General features: G+C 35.7%; 1 long non-coding RNA gene across 1 annotated transcript in view; it reads left to right on the top strand.

The window, feature by feature from the left end:
- LOC145715658 (uncharacterized) overlaps positions 1-21,189 on the top strand; it is a 47,498-nt gene extending 26,309 nt beyond the window's left edge. The window contains exon 3 of the long non-coding RNA XR_014138050.1: positions 20,859-21,189. This is a non-coding gene — a long non-coding RNA (uncharacterized LOC145715658). The remainder of the gene's footprint in view (positions 1-20,858) is intronic.
- The last annotated feature ends 1,045 nt before the right edge of the window (positions 21,190-22,234 follow it).

Genomic DNA, 22,234 nt, shown 5'->3' with positions numbered 1-22,234 from the left:
ATTAGAATTATGTGTTCAAATTCCTTTGTTTCTAATGGGAAACCATCTTCCCAACATCCTGCTTAAAAAATATTTGTGGTGTATTAATCTATTTTCATGGCAGAAGATAATCTGTAGCATAGGTTACATTCAATGCCCTATGGGTGCACTACAGAGAAGTATGGGTTTAAGGGCCTCCTTAAACTGTATTCCTAACAATAGATTATCTCAAGATAATAGTGGGTTTCAGTAGTGCAAGCTTATTCCTTAAAAACATTTATTAAGAAGTAATTGAAATATAAGCTCGTTGAGCACCTGAGGAAATTTCAGCACAGTACCTTCTTTACTCTGAAAGACAACTTCGTCCATCTCATGCCTCCCCGAATAGTTTCTAGAAAAGTTATTTGTATGGTGCCACTACGATGAGAAACCATATATCTTAACAAGGTTAAATCAGTGATAGTGGAGCTCCTTGTGGTATAGTCTTTAATTCAATTTAACCAATCAAGTATGAGGGAGTACCAGGTACCGTGTTATGCACTAGGAATGCTGTAAGATCTAGCTCTGTTCTTAAAGCTCATTTTATACATATAAAAATATAACGTTTCCATCATGTAATATGATAAGCACTAATTTAGAAGTATGCATCATATCCATATCAGACTTGAGAATCAAGAGAGACGATCCCTGGACCTGGAGGAAAAGATAAACCAATTTGGTAATATTTTTATTTTTCTCTCAAAGCTGGATGTGGGAAGGTTGAATCATTTTATATAGGTCAGAAAAACATCTGATTAGCACTAACTTGTCTAGTGTTCATAATTCAAACAAGTGATAATGTTACTGGAATTGCTAGTTCCCTTATCTTTTAAAATACCTTGGTCTCCCTTGTAAGTGTTCTAAAAATGCAAATTATGTGATATGTACCTGCTTAACTAGAATTATTTCCCTCTGTTATGTAATATATCATAAAATACTTTTAAAGTCAAGTCACTGCCTAAAGGTGATAGTATTTCTAAGAATACTTAATGTGGCTATCACAACTTATATAGAATAAGATTTTGACACTTGGAAGGCTACAAAAAATATTTCTTTAAAACTCTGAAGCAATATTTTGTTATCTTTGAAGCAGAAAAGTTTTAATGTGAATCTGTGAGCTATTTGTCAGTTTAATTTGAATTATTTAATCCATTATGGATAAATCACAATTCTTAATCTGAACAGTCTTCACATTGGAATAAGGTAAAGGAATGTCATTTGACTAGTCTGTGTTAGAACTCACATTTCCCAGTTTACATGAAGAATTTCAGGGTTAGCATTTTCTTGGCTTTTTCATGTGAGGATAACATCAGCTTCACTGTCAGCCATGTTGTTACTGTCACTTCTTTACCTCATTTTTTCTTTCCTAACTTCGGCAACTCCATTAATAATATGGCAGTGACACTGATTTTACAGTAAACTAGTGACATTGTTGGCCATGGGAATTATATTTTATGTAAAAAGTTAGTATCTTCCTATTTTTTCACGTGTAGAGGAAAAGAAATGATACTGGTTCCATGTATGTCGAATATGTTAAAACATTCCAAATTCGTTTCAAACAAATTTCCCATTTATGACAGAATTAATTATACAGAAGGTCATAAATAATACCACTTTATATATTTGTATTATATACTTATTACATTTATTATATATATTATAATATTAAGATCTTTCAGGGGCACCTGGGTGGCTCAGGTTGGTTAAGCATCTGACTTTGGCTCAGGTCATGATCTCGCAGTTCGTGAGTTCCAGCCCTATGTCAGCTCTATGCTGATGGCTTGGAGCCTGGAGCTTGCTTCAGATTCTGTGTCTCCCTCTCTCTCTGCCCCCTCCCTGGCTAGCTCTCTCTCTCTCTCTCTCTCTCTCTCTCTCAAAAATAAATAAACATTAAAAAAATTAAAAAGAAGATATGCCAAATCTCCTCACATGTTAGAAACATGAAATAATTTTCACCAACTATAATATTAGAAAGGCATCCTGATAGGTTGAAGGTAGATAATACCCATTTTAGCTATGAATATTGGAACATCTCGTTTTATTATCATACTGCCTTTCACTTATAGACAGAAATACTTCTAGTCCCCCCCCCCCCCAGACTTATTGAGCTGTAACTGGCATTTAACACTGTATAAGTTTACTGTGTACAGCGTGTTGATTTGATACATTTATACACTGCAAAATGATAACCACCTATAGCGTTAGTTAACGCCTCTATCACATCACATAATAACTGTTTCTTTTTTGTGGTGAAAACATTTAAGATTTACACAGCAGTTTACAAGTATAATACAGATCGTAAGCTGTAATCACCAGGCTATAAAATAGATTTCCAGAATTTATCCATCTTTAACTGGAAGTTTGTACCCTTTGACCAATACTTCTAGTTTTTAAAGTGCTTTCCCATGTGTTTGATCTTCAAAAATCTCAATATATAAACATATATTATTTATAATATATAACATATATATTAATAAACATATCCTATATATAATGTTATATATTATACATATAAAATACATAACAACTAGAGAGATGGTTCAAAATCATCTCTTTTTTTATTATTTTTTTGAGAGAGTACATGCATGGGCAAGTGGGGGGTGGTAGAAGGTAGAGGGAGGGAATCTATTTATTTATTTATGTATTTATGTATTTATGTATTTATGTATGTATGTATGTATGTATGTATGTATTTATTTATATTTTAGAGAGGAGGGAGAGGTGCAGAGGTAGAGAGAGAGAGAGAGAAAGAATCTCAAGCAGGCTCTATGCTAAGTGAGGAGCCTGATGTGGGGCTTGATCCTATGACCCTGGGATCATGACCTGAGCCAATATCAAGAGTCTGATGCCCAACTGAGCTACCTAGGCTTCCTAAAAATCGTCTTTGTTAAACAGACAAAATGTGAAAAGTTTTTATCATCTATATCCAGTCAGCAAACTATGGCCAAGAGGCCAAATCCTACCCACCACCTGTTTTTGAAAATAAAGTTTTATTAGAAGACAGCACTACTCTATGGGTGCCTGGGTGGCTCAGTCTGTTGAGTGTCCAACTTCGGCTCAGGTCATGATATCGCGATTTGTGAGTTTGAGCCCTGCGTCGGGCTCTGTGCTGACAGCTCAGGTTCCGGAGCCTCCTTCAGATTCTTTGTCTCCTTCTCTCTCTCCCCAACCCCCACTTGTGCTCTGTCTCTCTCTGTCTCTTAAAAATAAATAAATTAATAAATGTATAAAAAAATTAAAAAAAAAAAAGACAGCACTACTCTTTCATTTACATATTGCCTATGGCTGCTTTTGTGATACATGGCAGAATTCAGTAGTGACAGAGACTCGCAAAGCCTAAACCATTTACTTGCTGGGCCCTTAAAATGTCTGACCCTGTTCTACAGCAATTTGTCCTTAAAAATCATATTTAAATAACTACTTTAAAACTGTTTTTCTTACTTCATGATGTCAAATTTATAGTATGTGGTACATTTTCCATGAGAAATCTGTATAGCATGAGAGATGAAATATAGAATTTCCCAACATTTAATGTTAATATTTTATAATATAGGAAGAGCATATCAAAATATTCATGCTGGCAGTAAAATAATTGGGGAAGTTTTGATTTCTTGATAATTATGTGACTACCATGTATTCAGAGAGGTACAAAAATGTCTCCTCTTAAAGTGGAACTAAGTTCTAATTTAGTATAGCATGCAATTCCATTCTTGCCAACAATAAGATTAGCTTGTACTTAGCTAGCTCTTAACAGAAACAAATACTAAATAATTCTTACAGTCTTAAAATGTGCAGTAAGGTTTATTTAACCTTACTTTTGAACATTATTCCCTATTAGGGAGTTTTACACGTGAGTACAAATATTTGGCTCTTTTCTTTAGAAACATCTTCAGACAAGATGTGCTATAATTCTATTATTTGTAATATAAAATTATACCAATGATAATAGATTCTCACCAGTTGAATGTACAAATGAATTAAATGTGGATTTTTCTGGAAGGCATGCATAACTTCCAACTATTGCCTGCCCCTTGATTTTCTACTCTTAAGATATTTAACTTTAGTGAAACTGTAAAATCCAGACTCACCTTTATTATTGCTAGAAATTTCAGGGAAATTTAATTTGGAGAATAAAATAACTGATGTGGATAAATGAAACACAAATATATAGTAAAGTTAGATATTTTTCTTTTAATGTAACTACATTTTAACTATCAGGATGCTAGGCATTTTGTTTTTATTTTGATATATTTGAGCTAGTGAAAAATAATGAGATCTTTTCCTCAAAGACCCCAAACTCAACATTTTTCTAAAAAGACATATGCAACGTTCGAGTGTCTTTTCTTTTCAATATATGAAATTTATTGTCAAATTGGTTTCCATACAACACCCAGTGCTCATCCCAAAAGGTGCCCTCCTCAATACCCATCACCCACCCTCCCCTCCCTCCCACCCCCATCAACCCTCAGTTTGTTCTCAGTTTTTAAGAGTCTCTTATGGTTTGGCTCTCTCCCACTCTAACCTCTTTTTTTTTTTTCCTTCCCCTCCGCCATGGGTTTCTGTTAAGTTTCTCAGGATCCACATAAGAGTGAAAACATATGGTATCTGTCTTTCTCTGTATGGCTTATTTCACGTAGCACCACACTCTCCAGTTCCATCCACGTTGCTACAAAGGGCCATATTTCATTCTTTCTCATTGCCAAATAGTATGCCATTGTGTATATAAACCACAATTTCTTTATCCATTCATCAGTTGATGGACATTTAGGCTCTTTCCATAATTTGGCTATTGTTGAGAGTGCTGCTATAAACATTGGGGTACAAGTGCCCCTCTGCATCAGTACTCCTGTATCCCTTGGGTAAATTCCTAGCAGTGCTATTGCTGAGTCATAGGGTAGGTCTATTTTTAATTTTCTGAGGAACCTCCACACTGTTTTCCAGAGTGGCTGCACCAATTTGCATTCCCACCAACAGTGCAAGAGGGTTCCCGTTTCTCCACATCCTCTCCAGCATCTATAGTCTCCTGATTTGTTCATTTTGGCCAATCTGACTGGTGTGAGGTCATATCTGAGTGTGGTTTTGATTTGTATTTCCCTGATGAGGAGTGACGTTGAGCATCTTTTCATGTGCCTGTTGGCCATCTGGATGTCTTCTTTAGAGAAGTGTCTATTCATGTTTTCTGCCCATTTCTTCACTGGGTTATTTTTCGGGTGTGGAGTTTGGTGAGCTCTTTATAGATTTTGGATACTAGCCCTTTGTCCAATATGTCATTTGCAAATATCTTTTCCCATTCCGTTGGTTGCCTTTTAGTTTTGTTGGTTGTTTCCTTTGCTGTGCAGAAGCTTTTTATCTTCATAAGGTCCCAGTAATTCATTTTTGCTTTTAATTTCCTTGCCTTTGGGGATGTGTTGAGTAAGAGATTGCTACGGCTGAGGTCAGAGAGGTCTTTTCCTGCTTTCTCCTCTAGGGTTTTGATGGTTTCCTGTCTCACATTCAGGTCCTTTATCCATTTTGAGTTTATTTTTGTAATGGTGTGAGAAAGTGGTCTAGTTTCAACCTTTTGCATGTTGCTGTCCAGTTCTCCCAGCACCATTTGTTAAAGAGACTGTCTTTTTTCCATTGGATGTTCTTTCCTGCTTTGTCAAAGATTAGTTGGCCATACGTTTGTGGGTCTAGTTCTGGGGTTTCTATTCTATTCCATTGGTCTATGTGTCTGTTTTTGTGCCAATACCATGCTGTCTTGATGATGACAGCTTTGTTTTTTGTGTTTTTTTTTTGTTTTTTTTTTTTTTTTAATATATGAAATTTACTGTCAAATTGGTTTCCATACAACACCCAGTGCTCATCCCAAAAGGTGCCCTCCTCAATACCCATCACCCACCCTGCCCTCCCTCCCACCCCCCATCAACCCTCAGTTTGTTCTCAGTTTTTAACAGTCTCTTATGCTTTGGCTCTCTCCCACTCTAACCTCTTTTTTTTTTTTTTTTTTTTTTTTTTCCTTCCCCTCCCCCATGGGTTTCTGTTATGTTTCTCAGGATCCACATAAGAGTGAAACCATATGGTATCTGTCTTTCTCTGTATGGCTTATTTCACTTAGCATCACACTCTCCAGTTCCATCCATGTTGCTACAAAAGGCCATATTTCATTTTTTCTCATTGCCACGTAGTATTCCATTGTGTATATAAACCACAATTTCTTTATCCATTCAGATGATGACAGCTTTGTAGTAGAGGCTAAAGTCTGGGATTGTGATGCCTCCTGCTTTGGTCTTCTTCTTCAAAATTACTTTGGCTATTCGGGGCCTTTTGGGGTTCCATATGAATTTTAGGATTGCTTGTTCTGGTTTCGAGAAGAATGCTGGTACAATTTTGATTGGGATTGCATTGAATGTGTAGATAGCTTTGGGTACTATTGACATTTTGACAATATTTATTCTTCCAATCCATGAGCAGGGAATGTATTTCCATTTCTTTATAGCTTCCTCAATTACTTTCATAAGCTTTCTATAGTTTTCAGCATACAGATCTTTTACATCTTTGGTTAGATTTATTCTTAGGTATTTTATGCTTCTTGGTGCAATTGTGAATGGGATCAGTTTCTTTATTTGTCTTTCTGTTGCTTCATTGTTAGTGTATAAGAATGCAACTGATTTCTGTACATTGATTTTGTGTCCTGCAACATTGCTGAACTCATGTAGAGCAGATCAATGAAACCAAGAGTTGGTTTTTTGAAAAAATAAACAAAATTGACAAACCTCTAGCCAGGCTTCTCAAAAAGAAAAGGGAGATGACCCAAATAGATAAAATCATGAATTAAAATGGAATTATTATAACCAATCCCTCAGAGATACAAACAACTATCAGGGAATACCACGAAAAATTATATGCCAACAAACTGGAAAACCTGGAAGAAATGGACAAATTCCTAAACACCCACAATCTTCCAAAACTCAATCAGGAGGAAATAGAAAGCTTGAACAAAGCCATAACCAGCGAAGAAATTGAATCAGTTATCAAAAATCTCCCAACAAATAAGAGTCCAGGACCAGATGGCTTCCCAGGGGAGTTCTACCAGACGTTTAAAGCAGAGATAATACCTATCCTTCTCAAGCTATTCCAAGAAATAGAAAGGGAAGGAAAACTTCCAGACTCATTCTATGAAGCCAGTATTACTTTGATTCCTAAACCAGACAGAGACCCAGTAAAAAAAGAGAACTACAGGCCAATATCCCCGATGAATTTGGATGCAAAAATTCTCAATAAGATACTAGCAAATCGAATTCAACAGCATATAAAAAGAATTATTCACCATGATCAAGTGGGATTCATTCCTGGGATGCAGGGCTGGTTCAACATTCGCAAATCAATCAACGTGATACATCACATTAATAAAAGAAAAGATAAGAACCATATGATCCTGTCAATCGATACAGAAAAGGCCTTTGACAAAATCCAGCACCCTTTCTTAATAAAAACCCTTGAGAAAGTCGGGATAGAAGGAACATACTTAAAGATCATAAAAGCCATTTATGAAAAGCCCACAGCTAACATCATCCTCAATGGGGAAAAACAGAGCTTTTTCTCTGAGATCAGGAACACGACAGGGATGCCCACTGTCACCGCTGTTGTTTAACATAGTGTTGGAAGTTCTAGCATCAGCAATCAGACAACAAAAGGAAATCAAAGGCATCAAAATTGGCAAAGATGAAGTCAAGCTCTCGCTTTTTGCAGATGACATGATACTATACACGGAAAATCCGATAGACTCCATCGAGTGTCTTTTGATGGCTATGCTATACTTCTTGTTGGCCTTATCAACAGCAAGTGCTTATGGGTAGCATCCAGCCCAAAAACATATTCCTGTATCTTCTGAGCATTACTTTTATTTATTTTTTGCCTTACCTAGGTTTACTCATTTTTCCTTGTATCTTACAGCTTTGTTAAACCAAGTAAAAATATTGATGATCTCCTAAATCAAGGCATGAATACAGTATGAAAGAAAATCTTACTTGACATTCTCCATTAGTTTGGTGCTAGATATTTTTCCCTCAAAGACTAGTCAATAGGGACAAGGTTGAAGAGAGCCAAGATAAAAAAATTCTAGTCTGTTTGTACAATTTCTTCTCCTGCTTTCACCTCAGTGATTTCAGCTGCTTTGTAATGATTTCCCTTTAAGACGAAACACAATGTCATAACAGACATAAAAGGTCAATTGTTAAGTAGTCTATAAATGTTAGATTCTTTTTTTTTTTCTTATCTTACTTCTTTATCCTTCCCTTCTACTACAGGTTTCCTCAAATCTCAAAGTCACTATTCTCACCATTGCCAGACTTTTTAAGCCCCCAATAATCGTGCTTTTAAAGCTGATTGATGTTGGTTGGTTCCATAGGACGAGGGAAAGAAAATGTGACTAGGAATCTCTCACAGCTTCTCCAGGCAAAAAAGTTCTCCTTTGATTCATTTCAGACCTCATTTGGTTTTTGCCATTTTTTAAAGTGGTACATTAAAGCACTTGCCTGTACTAAAATGATAATGAACTTAAACTGCAGTTCCACATTATAGCCCTCATTAGTGTGCACGTTCCTGGGTATCAGAAACAAAATCTTAGCACTCAATTCCTATCTGAGTCAAGTAAATCTTGTACAAAAGCACAATACAACTATTTATTTAATGAGTAAAAATGTGTGTGGACTAAATGACTCTTAAGTTAAATGTATTTAAATTTTTATGTAACCTTTTAGTAATGAGGGTACTATGGTAAAAACAAATTTTACCTAAATATTCTACTAAATATCCTACCTAAATATCCTATCTAAATATCCTACTTTGATTTACAAAGTTTAATTCACCAGAAGTAACTTTATTTAACAATAAATATTTCTAAAATTTTATGTATATATACATACATACATACATGTATATATATACACATAGGTTAACTGGGTTTTTTATTGAAATTTTCACATTATAAACATATTTTGGAAAATAAAACATTTTGGTAGAAGACTAGTGGCATCAAAAATTGCTTTGATTGGGGTGCCTGGGTGGCTCAGTTGGTTAAGCGTCCGACTGGCTCAGGTCATGATCTCACCATTAGTGACTTTGAGCCCTGCATTGGGCTCTGTGCTGACAGCTCAGAGCCTGGATCCTGCTTCGATTCTGTGTCTCCCTCTCTCTCTCTCTGCTCTTCCCCTGCTCACACTCTCTCTCTCTCTCTCTTAAAAATAAATAAATATTAAAAAAATGTTTTTTAATTGTTTTGATTAAGCCAAACTGACAGGTAAGGGATTTTTATATTGATAGCTGAGTCAAGTTTATCTGATGGGGAAATCAGAAATTCTAAAAAAAATTATAGACAGCAGTTACATTTAAGTACTCTGCAGTTAAAAGCAGCAACAGTTTATTTAACAGGTTGCTGAGAACCAAGTAGTACTTACTGTTTTGGTATTTTGCCTGACTTTTTCCATTTACAAATGAATCAGTGCCCAATAGAAATAGCTTTAAAATATAGTTAAAATGAAAAGTCCCAAGTTCACTAATATATTTTATTAACTAGAATGATAGTTCTCTTTAATGGTATTTGTCTGATACTGGGTTTATGTAATTCTTCACACATTCTGTAAATGAACACCAACCAAAACAAATACTTTAATGATATTTATACCAGTTTCTATGTAAGAACATTATATTACACTGTTTGTTTTCTCGAAGGAATACAAAAGATTAGAAGCTGTGAATGTTGAATACAAACTTTGGTTTCTTTTTTTGAAATGCTACCTCAAACTAGAGTTTTCAAAACTGAAATTTACTGATAATAAAAGACACTCATAAACCAGAATCTAGATAAACCAAAGAAAAAAAATTGTTTAAATCTATAATCAACCCTCAATACTAATTTTTATCAAACATCAACCAATGTTTTTCCTAAGAAAGTGTCTAAAAATAATGACCCAATACAACAACAGAACACCAAAATAGGCATGACTTTTTTTCATTGGTTTTAAATGCTGCTTACATTTTGAAGCTTTATAATTTGTATGAATGCTCTTTGAAGATCAAGTTCATTGTTTTTATGCTTGAGGAAAGAGACTTGCTCCAGCCTGAACAAAGAGAAGACAGCAGAGCCAAGGCCAGGGTTTCTGAAGTTTCTACATCGGGCCTCCAGAATTCCTCCAAGGAACCACAGGAGCCACCTTAGGGGCAGGGGGTGGGGGTGCAACTGTGGAAGGGCTAGGCGGTCTGGACACCTTACGTTCCCCTCACACACTGCACTGTCTTTAACAAGAGGTGCTCAGCTTGCATCTCGTTGACATATTTGAAATTCTGGGTAAGAATGAGTTTGAAAAGAAAAAAAAAACAATTCTGTTCCTCAAAAATAAATTTGAAAACCACTGCATTACCCCGTGCACCCTGGTAAGAAAAAAGGGGGCATATCATGGGGACTCAAATTTGAAATGATGTCACTGTTAATACCTACCATGAGAAACACCTAGAAACTGTATTTCAAAATAAGGCAAAAGAGGTCATGAAAGTAGATTTTGTACAAGTAAAACCTTTATTATTTATTTTTTCTTTAAATTTTTTAATGTTTATTTTTGAAAGAGAGAGATAGAGTGTGAGTGGGGGGAAGGGCAGAGAGTGAGGGAGACACAGAATCTGAAGCAGGCTCCAGGCTCTGACCTGTCAGCACAGAGCCTGATGCGGGGCTCAAACTCACAAACCACTACTAGATCATGACCTGAGGTGAAGTCAGATGCTTAACCAACTGAGCCAGCCAGGTGCCCTAGTTTTTTCTTTTGTCTTGTACTTTAATTACTGACCTGGTGTTTCTAGAAATTTGAATCACACAGAAATGAACAGTGAATAAACAAAGTTTAGTAGAGGAACTTCCAATGTTTCAGAATACAAGGACAGGTGGAGCATACAGAAAAGCACAAGAATAAACTAATTAACAGAAATCAGAACAATGGAATGCTAAATGGACATGTCGACATTAAGAGAACCAACTAAATGGGCAAAACAGTCAGGAAAAGCTTTCTGGAAAAGAGGTGCTCAAGTAAGAGTAGAGGTAAAGGAAATTACATTCCTGGTGGAGTGAACAGGGCTGAAGGAGGGGGGTGGGTGGAAGCATATTTACTGAAGAGAAAGATAGATCCAAATGGAGAGGAGTGTTTGTGTCAGTGATATATAAGCTTGAATTGGTAAAATGGGGTTATACTGAAGAAGCCCTTTCAAGGCAATAGAGGAAGACATTTAATTTAAGGTATACGTAAGGGGCAATATGGTACTACCTTTGATACTCAACAAAAGAAGTATTTTAGTGCTAGCAACCTGGTAGTGTGTTCTGAATTATCAAGGCACTTTTCTTTTATTGTATTAAATTACTGGTGGTGGAAAAAATTTAGGTGATACTTCAAAAGATGCTAGATATTTTCATGGATTTAAAATCACATATGCAATAATGGATCACACGGATGGATATTTTATACTCTTTCACACTTGTGCTGGCAAAAAAAACCCAAAAAACTTAGGAGGCATATGCCATTACCTAATCTATCTCTTTCACATCAGATTTACATATTACATATCATTTTTAATTTCTATCATCCCCTTTTAAAGCATTTGGAAAATGAGAAATTTTGTTTAAAATAAGTGCTCCAGGTTTGAGAAATATTTGAAATAAAATAGTCTCTCCTAGGGTGGTGTAGAAATATTTGGATACATTAGAAAAATAATGGATATTATTAGACAATTAAAATTGAGGAAAGAACTTTCCCTAGAAAAATTTGGATTAAGTGACCCTGGAGAAGTGTTCTTTTCCATTTATAGTTTTTATTTCTGTTTCTTCACTGTGCAACACATGGAGACAAAATTTTACCTAGTATAAAAAAATAAGTAATATGAAAAGGTAATCAATGGACTGGGAATATCCTTCCAAGGTCAAATCAATGAATGGTCTTTAGAAAGAGTGTATCATATGATTCTTAATATTTAGAGGAAAACATAAACCATTATTTTTTAAAAGTAATACATCCTGTATATACATAAAATAGGTCTCAAATGAAAATTATCTCACAAATAAGATTTTTTAACTCCTAAATATAATTTTCCAATCTGCAATGTTTTCAGAACATCCAACTCAAAATGTTACATGTTTCTCCCCCTCCTTTTTCTTTTCCCAAGTTCATTGTTGAGGTCTGTGGCTATACGTGCATGTACATGCCATGGTTCTCCTTTCTAAAATCTGGTACAGAGAATATTTTTTTAAGCAGCAAATTTTTTCCATCTTGGGAGTTACCTAGTTTTGCTGAATAAATACTGTGATATGCTTGCTTAGGGGTGTGCATAGAATTCTGTCACGAAGTGTGCTTGAGTGAGAATAGTGGTAGTTGGGCAGTATTTTTCAATGAATGGCTTTTATAACTGTAGTGTTTGTTTTTCTTAGAATGCAAGCTTGGAAAAAGAGCTGAATTGAATTTAAATAAGACTGTTATGAAAGGAAGGAGAGAAGAGTGGCAATAAGGATAGTTTTAGATCAGAACATAATTTTGAAGAGTACTGATATACCAGATAATCTCAATTATAAATTTGCTAAACTCACTCCATTTCCCAGCTCTGAAAACTGACTTCACCTGCTTTGGTTTTGTGCAGCTGGATCTGCCTTGACCAGGGTATGGGGGAAAAAGCAGAGGCTTCTTGATCAAATAACCTCTGGATCACTCACAAGCATAAGTGTGCATACACTTATATACATGTGCACACACTTGCAGACCTGTGCACACATGCACACAAGTGTATATCATCATACAAAAAGGTTCCTGTCAGCTTAAGCCATTTCTCCATTGACTAGGGGAGACCAGTTCATGTAAAGATTACTTGAATCACTGTGGTTATACTTATAGTAAAAAAATAGAATTTTAACAGCATTCACAAACTGACTTGGCCATCTGATAAGCCACTGGAAACAGATGGAAAATGCCAACTTTTGGTGCTTACAGGACCACACAGTTTGTGACTATAATCATTTAGAAATTTTCCATTATTTATCTTCCTTTCTTTTGCCCAAATTTACTTTGTACTTTGAGGATATTGAGAATAAAAGCTATGTATCTATACGGATAAAGGACTTCATTCTAACTTCTATTTGTAACCCAAGAAACATCACATCAAAGTTGTATTACTGTTTTTCATGGTGGTGTTATTATGAATCTAATTCTGCTAATTCTTAAAACAAATAACTACTGTCAAAAGAAGTCCTTTGTTACATAATTAGTTTTAACACTGGATAATTTCTGTTGTATAGCTTTATTGTTAGGTGCTTTATCAAGTAAGAAAATATCTGCCTATCTTTATTTCATACCTACATTTGTTCTATAATAACTAATATTTCCTAAACTAGAATATATCTTAGAGATCATCCAATCCAGCTAAACTGTGCAGAGAAAGACATCACATGTTACATATTTCATGAAAGTAATTTTTATGGAGTACTACATAAAGATGTAAAACTATGAATTCTGAAAACATAGATGTATTTCATACTAAGGGATTTTCACAAAGAAACCTTTTGAAAATACCAATTAGAATTTGTAAGTTGATACTTAGGGATGAACAATATGTGCATTGACTTGCTCAAAGACAAGGCTGACAAAACTGCATTAGTTAGGATGCCTTTGGCTGTAAATAACAGAAAATGCAATAAGAACTGGCTTAATATTAAGGGAGATTTACTTGATACTAAAATGTTTTGAGTTGAGGTGGTCCCAGAGGTGGCTAACTCAACAGCTCAATTACTTCATCAATGACTTAGGATATATTTAACTTTGCATTTGTCATCTTGAGAATCTAGGGTTGTCATTAAATACAGGACATCAAGTTAAATTTGAATTTTAGTTAAATTATACATGTCTCTTGTGATGTTACTCATTATTTGAAATTTCAAATTTAACTAGGTCCCTGCATTACTGTTTCCTAAATCTGGGATGCTTATCAGCATCTTGGTTTTTCTTTCTAAGCTAGCTCCACTTATGGTCACAAGATGGCTGCCTTATCTCTTAGTGTCATATGTAGATTCCAACATCCAGTGGCATAATAAGGATTCTGTTGGTAAGGAAGAAGGTGGAGGAGTGGTGTTTTGGTAGGCAACTAACACTATAGGTCTCCAAGGCAAATCTGAATTTTTGTTGATCAAAACATAGTTTCCTCTAATATTAAGTAATTATATCCTACTATGTAATTCAGCCTGCCTTCTGATTCAGGGATAGGAATTTTTTTTTCTGTAAAAAATTTTCTTTCTTTTTTAGTTTCTTTGTTGCAATCGGGAAAGCCCCAATCACCACATGTAAAATAACAAATAATATTTATTGAGTATCCTGAACCAAGGGAAAAATATGGCTCATTTGCACATTTCCCCTTCCCACTTTATTCCTAGGGCACATATAGGAGCTTCTCCATGTTCACGGTTGCTGGTTTTTTCTTCCTCCTTTATGCTGGTTGTTCACATTATGCACGGCCAAATTACATCTCAATTTCCTATGTTCTCTTCCTCTTTCCACTCTCCCACCTTTGAAAACTTAAAATATCCATGAGGCCATATTTGTACTTAAGTGATAATGGTTTTATGTGGGCTAGATAAACCAAGCTGTGTTAATATTTACTTTACTAATGTGTTGGACCTCTGAGGTAATTTAAGTCCTTAATCATTTCAACAGTTCAACCTCTTTAAAAAGCTCTTCAGGAATGCAGCCAGTTTAGGCATCTTAGTGACATGGCACTTTTGGCTTCCCTATCACACTTCCAGAGGCAGGTGGCTACAAGAAAGTTTGGCCTATATGACTCTGCCGCTTGGAGTATGTTCATTATGGCTGTTTGGTCTCACTTATGCCATCTTTCATTCCCACATCACACTCACATTGCAATCCACTGGTTTCTGCAGCCGTTTTCTCCACCCCATTTCCTGTCTCATCTTGAATGATTCATAAGTGACTTCAATATTTATAGATGTGCCCCACCCAACACCCTAGACTCATCATTTCTTGACCTCTCCTGCTGCACAGGCCTTTAACCTCTTTGGACTTCAGTGATCTACTACCAGGGCCATCCCCCAGTGCTACCTACTCATTCCCAGCAACTCTTTACCCCCCTTAATTACACTTCACAATCTTACTGTCTTCATTTGAGTTCCTGCTCTTTTCAGTGATCCCTTTTCCTTGTTTCTATCTAATTATTTGACTTCAAAGGAACCTCAACCTTAAGAATATAGCAAAGATTCAAGTCTCTGAACCCCTATACAACCTTGCTTCTTTCCCTCCTGCCCTATGTCTTCCAACTAACCCTGCCTGCTGTGGCTCATCTCATCAACTAATCCCTCAACTTCCATCACACACAACCTCTGAGCTCCTATTCCAGATGCGTCTAAAATTTTGTTTTTTGAAATTTAAGACCTATGTACCTAAACCTGATAAGTAAAGTCATGCCATTGCCATCAATCAGCATCGTAAAGTGGTTAAGAGCATGGACCCTGGAGCCAGAACATGGAAACTCAGTTCTAGGCTCCTCTACTTACTAGCTAGGTACCCTTAGAAAAATAGCATAACCACTTTGTGCCTCATATTCTTCATCTGGAAAAAGGGAATAATAAGCATATCTCATAGACATATTATGATGAATAAATGAGCTGATATTTATAAGGTGTTAGAGAAATATATAATGGTTAAATAAATATTTTATTTCTCCCCTATACTCTTGTTTCCATTTTTAATAACAGTTATCCCAAACCTTTGCTCTTTTAAATTTTCCAAACAGCTCATGATCCATTACTTCAGCAGATGATCTGGCTAATTCTCCGAGTACAAAAAGGACATTAGGCGTTAACTCCTTTAAATAACCTTCCCCTGAAAATTTAACTACATTGGTACGTTGTATTTCTTTCCGATCTAAAAGAAAGAAATGACCTTCTAAAATAAATTTTCCTCCCTTTCTCAAGATCACATCCCTTCAAATACCTAGCTTTTTCTGTGTATATCTAATCTTTCTGTCTACTTGTTTTGTTTTTAACCAGTAAACATGTTTTATTCCTCAAAAGAATAACCAGAAATCCTTCTTCAACTCTGTATTTCCTTTTATCTATTTCCTATCTTCATCCTTTTCTTCATCAGATGTCTACATTTACTGTTTCTATCTTTACATCTCTCAAGACTATTCTTGAGAAACGATAATAATTGTAAGAAGGTCTAATAATAAAATTAAGTGGAAATAAACTCAGAAGAGTCAAAATTTTAGAACTTGGCTTTCCCCAACTAAGTCCAGACATAGGTAATCATGATTTGGAATGACCATATATTTATATAATGGCTTTCTTGCTCTTTTGTTCTATCTTTACCAACCAATTAATTGTTTTAGTTTGACTACCCCTGCTATTTCCTGTTTCCATCTTCTAAAAGGAATCAGCCCCACATAGTCGCACTACAATCAGGGTTTCACTCTCCGCCATTCCACCACAATTATTGTCAAGGGCAGCAGTAACATCTGTACTGCAAAATCCAGGGATTGATTTTCAGTTTTCATCTTAATCAACTTCTCAGAAAGTTGGTAGACTTAATCATTTCCTCTTCTTCAAAACCTTTTTGTTTCAGTGGCCTTCAAGATACCACTTCTCTTAGTTCTCTTTCTACTTTACTAGTTGTGCTAGATGATCTTTCTTAGCCTCCTTTGCTGGATTCTTCTCCTTTATTTGCCTTGAAAATGTGAAGTACCCCAAGCACTATCCTTGGACATCTCTTCTAACAATTCTTCACCAATTCCCCCTTGGTGGCCCCAACTAGTTTTTTAGCTTTGGATACTATTTATATGCTGACGACTTTTAAATTTATATTCCAGTCCAGATTTTTCCCTTGAAGTCTATATTCATATATCTAAATGCCTACTCAACATACTCTCTTGGAAGTCTAACAGGCTTTTCAAACAATATATTCAACAAACTTTCATTTCTCCCTAAGCTCCTCCACTCTTAGACTTCTCCATCTCAGTCAGGGAGAGTGTGTAAACTTAATAGAGGGGAATTCTCAAGAACACAACAATAAAGCTGGTAAAAGAATAAAAGCCAGTAAAGGAGATTGAGAAGTAGGAGAATAGGAAAATATAAGATCAAGAAATAAATGAGAGGAATAGTCAATCCTGCAAAAACTATAAGGATAACTATAAAATGAGAGCTGAAAGGATCCAGCAGATTTGGCATTTTTGAAGTCACTGATGACTACTGCTTTGGTAGGTTTGAAATAGTTTACTTGGGAAATAGAAAGAAGGCTGTCTAGTATTAAGGATTCAATACACACACAACACACCCTACAATATTTTAACCAAACTTTCATCCAGAGTTCCAGTTCTGTGCTGTATTTCTGAATGCTTGGGGTTACATTTCCATCAGTATGATTTGGAAGTACCTCCTATCTAACATGTCCTATAATGAACTCATTTCCTTTCCTCTTTTTCTCCTCACTTCTAAACAAATTAGTACCAAATACACAATTCTCCTAAATTCTTTATTAGGTTGAATGACACCAATACCTATCCATGCACCTGCAGTGGAAAACAAACCTTGAAGATCATTCTGTTTCTTCCTTCCCACCCATTTCGTAGTTTGTCAAATCTGATTGCATCCCCTATTTCCCTCAGTCTAACGTGAATTTTTGTTAACCTCCCTGTCCCCAGGCCCCATACATATAAGCCTCCTAATTGGCTTCCTTGCCTAACAACTTCCATGACTCTTTCTGCTATATAGTTACTAGTTATCTTTCAATAAAGCAGTTTAGTTAAAAACTGGAAGTTGCTTTCAACTTCTATTCTAAGATTGCAGGAAGATAGTCTTAGAATAGCACTCCGAGGCCTTTGAAATTTGGCTGTCACTTACCAGCCATTTGAAACTTACCATTTCAAAGTTCAAATAATGTTTTCCTCCCTAAGTTGTAAATACAATTTCAAAATGTTTGGAAAATAAAGGAAAAAAGTTAGCTATAATATTGTAATGGTAGTGGAACATCTTTGTTTCACTCCTACCATCCCCCTATGGATATACATATTTGTATAGTAAACATAATTTTGCATAATATTCTTACATATTTAGCTATTCCTTGTCATGGTGCAGAAAAGGAATATAAAAGTTATAAAATATTATTTTGAGAAAAAAAAATGGAAGTAAAAGAAGAAAAAAGGTGGGGACAAGTTAGAGGTATGAATAAGGTTTAGGATGCATACCATGATGACCTACTCATCTACCATGAGTGAGCCACACATTTGGCTCTCAATTCTCTACTAACCAATGTTAAAAACAGAAACTTTGTTAGTTATCCAAGTCCCAGTGCCCATGAGATTAAAATAAAATGTCCCAGTAATTTCAACTCATCTTGGAACAAATATTATAAAAAGACTTCTTCTGAGGTTCTCGTAAAGAGAAGGCAGGGTGATGTACTTAACAAGTTCTGGGAAGACTCCTTATTAGAAGTAGCACATCTCATTTCACATCATTGTTCGTATTGAGAATCAATATAGGCAGATGCTATTTTACAAATCAGAGTGATTTTGTGAAAACCAACTTTTTGGAAATCATTTGATATAATCAAAGCACCCAGCTCTTTGCTGATCTGCTTTAAATCATGGCTAAATATTAACATATTGAAATGCTCATATGTAGTATATATTAGTCACAGTAGTGGTTGATTTTTTTTAATGTTTATTTATGTTTGAGAGAGAGAGAGAGAGAGAGCATGTGCCTGCAGGCACATAGGGGAGAGGTGGAAAGAGAGGAACAGAGGATCTGAAGCAGGCTCCCTGCTGACAGCAGTCAGCCCAATGTGGGGCTTGAACTCACCGTGAGATCATGACCTGAGCTGAAGTCAGATGTTCAACTACTGAGCCACCCAGGTGCCCCAGAAGTGATTGAATTTTACCCTTCAGATAATCTTTCTGAATATTGTTTCTCTTCAAAATAGAATTTTAAATAGTTCTTAGGTGAAAAGTGAAATCTTAAAAACTTCAGGTCTCCTATTGGGCAATTAAAGCTTACTTGGAAGGCCAGATTTTAGGTTGAGAAGCAAAAATTCTTCTGGATCATCTGTGTGATTCCTCTTGAGAAAGTTCTCTGAGTACAAGAATGTGGCTGGCCCAGGGATGCTATAGTCGTGGGCTTTTTTATGTAACAGGGAATATGATGTTATCCTAGAAGGACTCAAAAATTTGCTGATAATTTAAGAAGCCTACATACTAAAATCTTTGTTTTTATATTCTCCAAGTTTTTCAGAACATTTGATAAGATAAAAGCAGTTTTTCTACCTTTGCCTTTATCAATGTTTGCAGGGCTTTTGAGATATGGATTCTTGTCCTAATTAATTCTGTCACTAACTAAATGGCTGACCTTGGGCAGGCTTCTTAAGTTTCCAAGCTCATTTTCTCTCCCTTTGTAAAATGAGGGAGCTGTTGTAGGGTAACTGCCTCTGTAGAATTCCTTCCAGTTATGAGTCATACTGACCCCTCTGCCCACTTCTATAGGTGAAGAACCTCCTCAGTCAGAGGAAAGTAAATGATTACTAATGTTTCTTTAACAGTGGACCTGGAGTACTAGGAGACAGTCACATATCTTAGGTGAGAGCATGGGCTTTGCAGGGGAAAATCCTGGTTCCACTCTGCCACTTACTAGTACACAGCCTGGGGCAAGTGTTAATCTCTCTGAAGCTCAGTTTCCCTAACTATAAAGTGAGAATAATACAAATGCTTTTATAGTTGTTGTATTAAATGAGACACTGTAAATCTAGCCCTAAGTAGAGTGTCTGGCACAAGGCAAGTACTCAATCAAAAGTATCTATTTGTCACATTGTTATTTCCTTGGGTCCACTGAAATAATTGTTCTTTTAATAACATTTCTCCAAATTGAATATCAGCACTATTATAATTACAGTATTTAAAGGTTTTAAGGTGCCAACTTGGCTGACTAGTAAAAAAAATTGGAAAGATACAGGCTCAGGGGATTTTTAAAAAATTAACCAAAACAACCTGTGTGTTGACCTTTACCCTGTAGTTCTTTTATTTAATAACAGTCTATTAATAAATATAACTTTAAGCTGTTTGATTTAGTGCTAATGTAATCCAGGCCAAATACGCTACCTTTCTTGTCTGCTCCAAAGAAATTTTAATGGAGGTTTGGTTCACGTTTCTGTTTGATTTGAAATAAGATTGTGGGAAGTTCTTAGTTTTGGGTCCCCATCAGTAGATATGTAGTCACTTTAACTTTTGATCATTTGTAGATTATATTTAAATGCAACTAAATGTGATAAAATCATTCTTAGATGGTTGAGGTAAGCTTTGAAGGCTGTATAAGTACTTATCTTTTAATTTAAAAACTATCGCCTCACCATAAAATAAAAGGAAAAAATTCCCCAAATGTGGGAAAGCAGAGTTCTTGGCGATGTTCTTAAACTACAGCAGGAAATATGTGTTTGTTTATTATGACCCTAGTGCTTTCACAGGCCAGATGAACTTTCAAACACAGAGTTTTCATTCTGTTAACCAACAACTGTCACCCGACTTGTGGAAACCGATAATTTTTGCAGGGAGTTCAAGGAGAACATTTGCATAATTCCATCTGGTAGAACCTGGCTTGTCCCCACAGCTTGCAGATAGACCCTTTGTGAACAATTCTAACTGTAGGGCTACCTATGGGGTGTGTCAATTACCACAGAGTAACTTGCTGGATCAATCTGTGTTAAAGGTGGCTTTTATGGACTATCAAATTTTATAGCAAAGGAATTTTGAATTATCATTATATGTTTAAGAATTTTTTTTGATTCCAGGTTTCTCCTCATTCATGAGATGTGAGCCTCAACTGATTTGTACCAAGTTGTGGAAGAATAGTTACTTGTATTTCTGCTAGAAAGTTCTCTGCAGGATAAAGGGTGAGTAATATATAGATAGAGAAAGAATCTACACTGATTCATAAATCTTGAATACCTGATTGTTAAATATGTAAAATGTATCAAGCTGTTGAATAGACTTTCATTACATGAATTAAATTTCAAAAGTTTCTTAGGAACTAGCTTATTATTTTCTGTCTCTGTAGCTCTATTTCCTTTAACATTTCATTGTTTAATTAACTCTCATGGAACTTCACTTATTTTAAAAGCAATTTTATTTTTTTTTATTTATTTTTTTTTTTTTAATTTTTTTTTCAACGTTTATTTATTTTTGGGACAGAGAGAGACAGAGCATGAACGGGGGAGGGACAGAGAGAGAGGGAGACACAGAATCGGAAACAGGCTCCAGGCTCTGAGCCATCAGCCCAGAGCCTGACGCGGGGCTCGAACTCACGGACCGTGAGATCGTGACCTGGCTGAAGTCGGACGCTTAACCGACTGCGCCACCCAGGCGCCCCTAAAAGCAATTTTAAAGGACTATACACTGAATTTATATACAACTTTCTAAAAATTGCCTACAATTATTATTAATTTGTCAAAATTGATTTAATTAAAATAAAGAGATTATTCAGTAGATACATCTTATAGCTTCTGAATTGAAGAATGACAAAAAGGGCGACTTAAAACTGACGCCAAGGTAGAGGGATCTGCCGGTTCTGCTCTATATCACAATGGTGGTTGATATGAAGTATCCTTGTTTTGATGTCCTACCTGCTCAATCTTCTACTTTTTGGTTAGTGATGGTAAGAGAAATTGGTAGAGTTGAATGTAAGGAATAGACAAAAATGGTTTAGCAAAATCCTGTCTGAGTCTGGCAGAAACCCTGCTCTCTCCCCATTTTGTCCACCCTCAAACTTGCCAAGCCTTGTTCACTTTGGCTTTATTTTAAAAATGCATTTCTGGTGAGTGAGGAAAGGTTTTGTACTGTGTTTTCAATGACTCACCCAAAATAACTCCATTGAACTTGTAAACGGTCCTGTTCTGAATGCAGATTGTGTTTGTTCTGAGATGGGCATGAAGGAGCTGCAGAAAGGAGATTAGAGAAGGGAAATGTGGTGGGAGAGGCAGTGCAGTTCAGGCACACATCAGAATTATTTTTAAAAAATACATTGTGTGTGTGTGTGAAAGACGGTTGTCTATGAGGTCAGTACCATTTAAAGTTCTTAAAGATACATCAGTATTAAATACGGTTCATCTAGCCACCAACCTCTTTCTTTTGATTCTCATAAAATGTGAAAGGAAGATTTATCTGTGAA

This window comes from Panthera onca, chromosome C1 (genome assembly GCF_046562875.1).
Source record: "Panthera onca isolate mPanOnc1 chromosome C1, mPanOnc1 haplotype 2, whole genome shotgun sequence".
Lineage (NCBI taxonomy): Eukaryota > Metazoa > Chordata > Mammalia > Carnivora > Felidae > Panthera > Panthera onca.
The sequence above is the reverse complement of the archived record's forward strand: the minus strand, read 5'-3'. Positions and strand labels throughout refer to the sequence as shown.